The sequence below is a fragment of the Stegostoma tigrinum genome, chromosome 5, assembly GCF_030684315.1.
Source record: "Stegostoma tigrinum isolate sSteTig4 chromosome 5, sSteTig4.hap1, whole genome shotgun sequence".
Taxonomy (NCBI): Eukaryota; Metazoa; Chordata; class Chondrichthyes; order Orectolobiformes; family Stegostomatidae; genus Stegostoma; species Stegostoma tigrinum.
Genome location: NC_081358.1, coordinates 109,815,776 through 109,822,501, shown reverse-complemented (window position 1 = coordinate 109,822,501; position 6,726 = coordinate 109,815,776). Strand labels below are relative to the sequence as shown.

The following is a 6,726-nucleotide window of genomic DNA, read 5'->3' as shown; positions in this document are numbered from 1 at the left end:
GATAGCCTACCATCAGTCCAGAGTCTTTCTGCCCTAGTTTTGAGCAGCTTCTCTCCTGGAATGAGACGGACACAGATATCTTAGATCATAGAATCCCTACAATGTGGAAACCATTGAGCCATTTGACCCAACAAATCCACACTGACACATCACCCTCTCACCCTATCCCTGTAATCCTGCATTTCCCATCCACCTAACCTGCACAACTTTGGGCTGTGGGAGAAAACCCAGAGAAAACCCATGCAGACAAGGGAAGAACATGCAAACTCCACACAGACAGTCGCCCGAGGCTGGAATTGAACACAGGTTCCTGGAGCTGTGAGGTGGCATTGCTAACCACTGAGCTCAGTGAAAACTTTGTACCATCCTTGCACAGGGGCTATGCCAATCTTCTCTGTATCGCTCTAATTTTAGCATAGTGCTGCCAAAGTTAGCACTAAGTAAGGGATTAAGGGAGGTGGAAAGGTAGCAGGGGAGGGGACCTTTCCTGAGTGAGCAAGTAGGCAGAGCAGAGTGCATACAATATTAGTGCTATTGAATTTTGGAGTAGCAGCTAGTGAGGGAAAATGCTACAGAAATAGTGAAAGTGGCAGAACATGAGTCGTGGCAAGAGGCGGGAGTAGTAGCAGACAGGGATTATAGCATGAGGGATTGGAGAGAAGGTGATGGTGCTTACACAGGTGAAGTGGAGAAGGACTTTGATCTACTTCTTATAATAATGGGCATCCGTCTAGATGGCTAAAACTGCTTCAATCCCAGGTGGCAACAAGGCTGGTCCAGATTGGTGCTGCTACCAGGAATGCCAATCTATTTCTGGATATCCCAGCAGCAGTATATTTTCAAGGGTCTGGTTCAGGGTAAGATAGGGCTACGATCAAACTAGATGGACACTAGAGGCGCAGGAAAGGCAGTTAATGACCCATGAATTAATAAGTTAATTAACCCACAACTATACGCATCTAGAAGGACAAGGGCAGCAGATACATTGTACCATCATTCCCTCCAAGTTCCTCTCCACTCACTCACCATCCTGACTTGGAAATATATTACTGTTTCTTCATTGTCGCTGGTTTTAACTCCCAAGAGGCACTGTGGCTCTAATGAGACTAAATGGACTGCAGTGGTTCAAGAAGCTAGTTAGGGATGTGCAATAAATGCTTGCCCAAACAGTGATGCCCACATCCCATGAATGAATAAAAGTAAAGGTGAAGGAAAAAAAAAACACTTGCTAGGCCTTACGGAAAGAAACATACATGACAAAACTGACACAGCCTAAAAAATGCATTATTTAGCCTCTTAAAGCTAACTTTGATAGTTGTAAAATTCCATCTGCTTCACTCATATCCTTTACGGAAGGAAATCTGTCATCTTTACTTGATCTAAGCAACATATGACTCCAGGCCCACAGCAATGTTACTGGCACTTAATTTTCCACCAAAGTCACATCAGTTTAAGGGAAACAAATGATGCCAACATTTAGTGAACAAATATTAAATAATTCAGGTTCATGCATTTCTAGACTTGATAATAGATTGCAAAAAAATGCTGTCATTTCAACTCTTCATTTCTGTTTAATTTCTTTGACTGAAAATTTCACAAATGAAGCATCAAAATGGCTTTCTTTTGCCTTTGGCTCTGCTACTTGATGCTTCTCCAAAACTGCTCATAATTTGTTACTAATTCTCTTACCTCAGTTGGGGTGGATCATTAGGCTGCCTAGTGTTGGAAATAGAAATCTGACATAGATGCAATCGGGATTCAAAGGCAAATAAAGAGAAAACGTTGGAAATCTGAAGTGAAAATGCAACATGTCAGAAGAAACATTGCAGTTCCAGCAGTAGGTGAAAGAGTGAGTGCTGTCTTATATCAGCAAACTTAATATTGGCCAAGTTTCCCATTGAAATGAAGGAACAGTAACACCATTTTGAGCCAAGATGGTGCTTTGACTGGAGGAGACTTATAAGTGCTGGTGTTTCTGTCCTTCTTAGTGATAGAGGTCACAATTTTAGAACATAGAACATAGAACAGTACAGCACAGAACAGGCCCTTCAGCCCATGATGTTGTGCCGACCATTGATTCTCATGTATGCACCCTCAAATTTCTGTAACCATATGCATGTCCAGCAGTCTCTTAAATGACCCCAATGACCTTGTTTCCACAACTGCTGCTGGCAACGCATTCCATGCTCTCACAACTCTCTGTGTAAAGAACCCGCATCTGACATCCCCTCTATACTTTCCTCCAACCAGCTTAAAACTATGACCCCTCGTGTCAGCCATTTCTGCCCTGGGAAATAGTCTCTGGCTATCAACTCTATCTATGCCTCTCATTATCTTGTAAACCTCAATTAGGTCCCCTCTCCTCCTTTTCTCCAATGAAAAAAGTCTGAGCTCAGTCAACCTCTCTTCATAAGATAAGCCCTCCAGTCCAGGCAGCATCCTGGTAAACCTCCTCTGAACCCTCTCCAAAGCATCCACATCTTTCCTATAATAGGGCGACCAGAACTGGACGCAGTATTCCAAGTGCGGTCTAACCAAAGTTTTATAGAGCTGCAACAAGATCTCACGACTCTTAAACTCAATCCCCTGTTAATGAAAGCCAAAACACCGTATGCTTTCTTAACAACCCTGTCCACTTGGGTGGCCATTTTAAGGGATCTATGTATCTACACACCAAGATCCCTCTGTTCCTCCACACTGCCAAGAATCCGATCCTTAATCCTGTACTCAGCTTTCAAATTCGACCTTCCAAAATGCATCACCTCGCATTTATCCAGGTTGAACTCCATCTGCCACCTCTCAGCCCATCTCTGCATCCTGTCAATGTCCCGCTGCAGCCTACAACAGCCCTCTATACTGTCAACGACACCTCCAACCTTCGTGTCGTCTGCAAACTTGCTGACGCATCCTTCAATCCCCTCATCCGAGTCATTAATAAAAAATTACAAACAGTAGAGGCCCAAGGACAGAGCCCTGTGGAACACCACTCACCACTGACTTCCAGGCAGAATATTTTCCTTCTACTACCACTCGCTGTCTTCTGTTGGCCAGCCAATTCTGTATCCAGACAGCTAAGTTCCCCTGTATCCCATTCCTCCTGACCTTCTGAATGAGCCTACCATGGGGAACCTTATCAAATGCCTTGCTGAAGTCCATATACGCCACATCCACAGCTCGACCCTCATCAACTTTTCTAGTCACATCCTCAAAGAACTCAATAAGGTTTGTGAGGCATGACCTGCCCCTCACAAAGCCGTGCTGACTGCATTTAATCAAGCCATGCTCTTCCAGATGGTCATAAATCCTATCCCTCAGAATCCTTTCTAACACCTTGCAGACGACAGACGTGAGACTTACTGGTCTGTAATTGCCGGGGATTTCCCTATTTCCTTTCTTGAAGAGAGGAATTACATTTGCCTCTCTCCAGTCCTCAGGTACGACTCCAGTGGAGAGCGAGGATGCAAAGATCTTTGCAAGTGGCGAAGCAATTGCATTTCTCGTTTCCCAAAGCAGCCGAGGACAAATCTGGTCTGGGCCTGGCGACTTGTCAATCTTAATGTTTGACAAAATTTTCAGCACATCAGCTTCGTCTATCTCTATCCATTCCAGCATGCACACCTGCTCTTCAAAGGTTTCATTCACTACAAAGTTCGTTTCTTTCGTAAAGACAGAAGCAAAATACTCATTTAGGGCTTCCCCTACCTCCTCAGACTCCACACACAAGTTCCCTATGCTATCCCTGATCGGCCCTACTCTTTCTTTAACCATTCTCTTATTCCTCACATAAGTGTAAAATGCCTTTGTGTTCTCCCTAATCCGTTCTGCCAAGCCTTTCTCGTGCCCCCTCCTGGCTCTCCTCAGACCATTTTTGAGCTCCTTCCTCGCCTGCCTGTAATCCTCTAGAGCTGAGCTTGACCCTAGCTTCCTCCACCTTATAGAACATAGAACATAGAACATAGAACAGTACAGCACAGAACAGGCCCTTCAGCCCACAATGTTGTGCCGACCATTGATCCTCATGTATGCACCCTCAAATTTCTGTGACCATATACATGTCCAGCAGTCTCTTAAATGACCCCAATGACCTTGCTTCCACAACTGCTGCTGGCAACGCATTCCATGCTCTCACAACTCTCTGCGTAAAGAACCTGCCTCTGACATCCCCTCTATACTTTCCACCAACCAGCTTAAAACTATGACCCCTCGTGCTAGCCATTTCCGCCCTGGGAAATAGTCTCTGGCTATCAACTCTATCTATGCCTCTCATTATCTTGTATACCTCAATTAGGTCCCCTCTCCTCCTCCTTTTCTCCAATGAAAAGAGACCGAGCTCAGTCAACCTCTCTTCATAAGATAAGCCCTCCAGTCCAGGCAGCATCCTGGTAAACCTCCTCTGAACCCTCTCCAAAGCATCCACATCTTTCCTATAATAGGGCGCCCAGAACTGGACGCAGTATTCCAAGTGCGGTCTAACCAAAGTTTTATAGAGCTGCAACAAGATCTCACGACTCTTAAACTCAATCCCCCTGTTCATGAAAGCCAAAACACCATATGCTTTCTTAACAACCCTGTCCACTTGGGTGGCCATTTTAAGGGATCTATGTATCTGCACACCAAGATCCCTCTGTTCCTCCACGCTGCCAAGAATCCTATCCTTAATCCTGTACTCAGCTTTCAAATTCGACCTTCCAAAATGCATCACCTCGCATTTATCCAGGTTGAACTCCATCTGCCACCTCTCAGCCCATCTCTGCATCCTGTCAATGTCCCGCTGCAGCCTACAACAGCCCTCTACACTGTCAACGACACCTCCGACCTTTGTGTCGTCTGCAAACTTGCTGACCCATCCTTCAATTCCCTCGTCCAAGTCATTAATAAAAATTACAAACAGTAGAGGCCCAAGGACAGAGCCCTGTGGAACTCCACTCCACTTATGTAAGCTACCTTCTTCCTTTTGACGAGAAGCTCCACCGCTCTCGTCATCCAAGGTTCCTTTATCTCACCTCTTCGTGCCTGTCTCAGAGGGACATATTTATTCATCACTCGCAACAACTGTTCCTTAAACAGTCTTCACATGTCTATAGTGCCTTTACTATGGAACAATTGCTCCCAGTCCATGCTTCCTAACTCATGTCTAATCGCATCATAGTTTCTTCTTCCCCAATTAAATATCTTCCCATTTTGCCTAATCCTCTCCTTCTCCATAGCTATGTAGAATGTAAGCCAGTTATGGTCACTATCACCAAAATGCTCTCCCACCACAAGATCTGATACCTGCCCCGGCTTGTTTCCGAGCACCAAGTCTAGAATGGCCTCTCCCCTCGTCGGCCTGTCAATGTACTGAGTTAGGAAACCCTCCTGAACAGACCTTACAAAAACAGCTCCATTCAAATCTTCTGCTCGAAGAAGGTTCCAATCAATATTGGGAAAGTTAAAGTCACCCATTACAGCAACCCTACTACATCCACACTTTTCCAAAATCTGCCGACCTATGCTTTCTTCAATCTCCCTGCTGCTATTGGGGGGGCCTGTAGTAAACCCCTAACGAGGTGACTACTCCCTTGCTGTTCCTAATTTCCACCCATACTGACTCGGTAGGCAGATCTTCCTCGACAATGGAAGCTTCTGTAGCTGTGATACCCTCTCTGATTAGTAGTGCTACACCCCCTCCTCTTTTTCCCCCCTCCCTATTCTTTTTAAATGCTCTAAGCCCTGGAACACCCAGCAACCATTCCTGCCCCTGAGAAACCCATGTCTCTGCTATGGCCACAACATCATAGCACCAGGTACTGATCCATGCTCTAAGTTCATCACGTTTATTCCTGATACTCCTTGCGTTAAAACAAACACTCTTTAGCTGATCCCTTGGTTCCTTCCCAGGAAAATCCTTCCCACTAGCTGGTCTACCTCTTGCTACTGCCTCACCTGCATCAACGCTCACCTCTGGTATACAGCTCAGGTTCCCACCCCCCTGCCATACTAGTTTAAACCCTCTCGAACTACTCGAGCAAACCTTCCACCCAGGACATTGGTCCCCTTCCAGTTCAGATGCAACCCGTCCTTCTTGTACAGGTCCCACCTTCCCCACAAGGCATCCCAATTATCTACATATCTGAAGCCCTCCCTCCTACACCAGCTGCGTAGCCACGTGTTAAGCTGCACCCGCTCCCTGTTCCTCGCCCCGCTATCTCGTGGCACCGGTAGTAAACTAGAGAACACTACTCTGTTCGTCCTGCTTTTCAACTTCCATCCTTACTCCCTGAAATCACTTTTTATATCCTCAATCCTTTTTCTGTCTATATCATTAGTGCCAATATGTAACACGATTTCTGGCTGTTCGCCCTCCCCTTTTAGAGCCTTATACACCCGATCGGAGATGTCCCAGACCCTGGCACTAGGGAGGCAACATACCTTCCGGGACTCCCGATCCTGACCACAAAATCTTCTGTCGATTCCCCTAACTATCGAGCCCCCTACCACGAGCACGTTTTCTATTCTGCCCCCTTCCCTTCTTTGCCACAGTGTCAGGTTCAGTGCCAGAGAACTGACTACTATGGCTTTCCTCTGGTAGGCCATCCCCCCCAGCAGTATCCAAAATGGTATAGTTATTGCTGAGGGGAATGCCCACAGGGGATCTCTGCACTGTCTGTCTGTCCCATTTCCTCCCCCTAACTGAAACCCATCTATCCTTGTCCTGAGCCTTAGGAGTGACCAACTCCCAGTAAC

At 46.0% G+C, this 6,726-nt stretch overlaps 1 non-coding gene across 1 annotated transcript; it reads right to left on the bottom strand.

The window, feature by feature from the left end:
- Positions 1-334: 334 nt before the first annotated feature.
- On the bottom strand, positions 335-436 carry LOC132209631 (U6 spliceosomal RNA). Its single transcript, XR_009445813.1, has one exon. It is a non-coding gene; the product is annotated as a U6 spliceosomal RNA (small nuclear RNA).
- Between the last annotated feature and the right edge of the window lie 6,290 nt (positions 437-6,726).